This window comes from Sinocyclocheilus anshuiensis, unplaced genomic scaffold, assembly GCF_001515605.1.
Source record: "Sinocyclocheilus anshuiensis isolate Anshui unplaced genomic scaffold, SAMN03320099.WGS_v1.1 scaffold3964, whole genome shotgun sequence".
NCBI classification, from domain to species: domain Eukaryota; kingdom Metazoa; phylum Chordata; class Actinopteri; order Cypriniformes; family Cyprinidae; genus Sinocyclocheilus; species Sinocyclocheilus anshuiensis.
The window spans coordinates 11,223-11,642 of NW_015536707.1; positions in this window are offsets into that span (position 1 = coordinate 11,223).

A 420-nucleotide genomic window follows, 5' to 3' on the forward strand; every position below is an offset into this window, starting at 1 on the left:
AGAGAGGGCGTGTGTGTGAGAGACAGAGCGTGCGAGTGTGTGAGAGACAGAGCGAGCGTGTGTGTGTGTGAGAGACAGAGCGAGCGTGCGAGTGTGTGTGTGAGTGCATGTGAGTGTGTGTGTGCGAGTGCGTATGTGTGAGTGTGTGTGTGCGAGTAAGAGTGAGTGTGTGTGTGTGTGTGCGAGTGCGTGTGCGAGTGCGTGTGCGAGTGTGCGTGTGTGCGAGTGCGTGTGTGCGAGTGCGAGTGTGCGCGAGTGCGTGTGCGCGAGTGTGTGCGTGAGTGAGAGTGAGTGTGCGTGTGAGAGTGAGTGTGTGTGAGTGAGTGAGAGTGAGTGTGCGAGTGAGTGAATGAGTGAGTGAGTGTGAGAGTGTGTGAGAGTGTGTGTGAGTGAGTGAGTGAGTGTGTGAGTGAGTGAGTA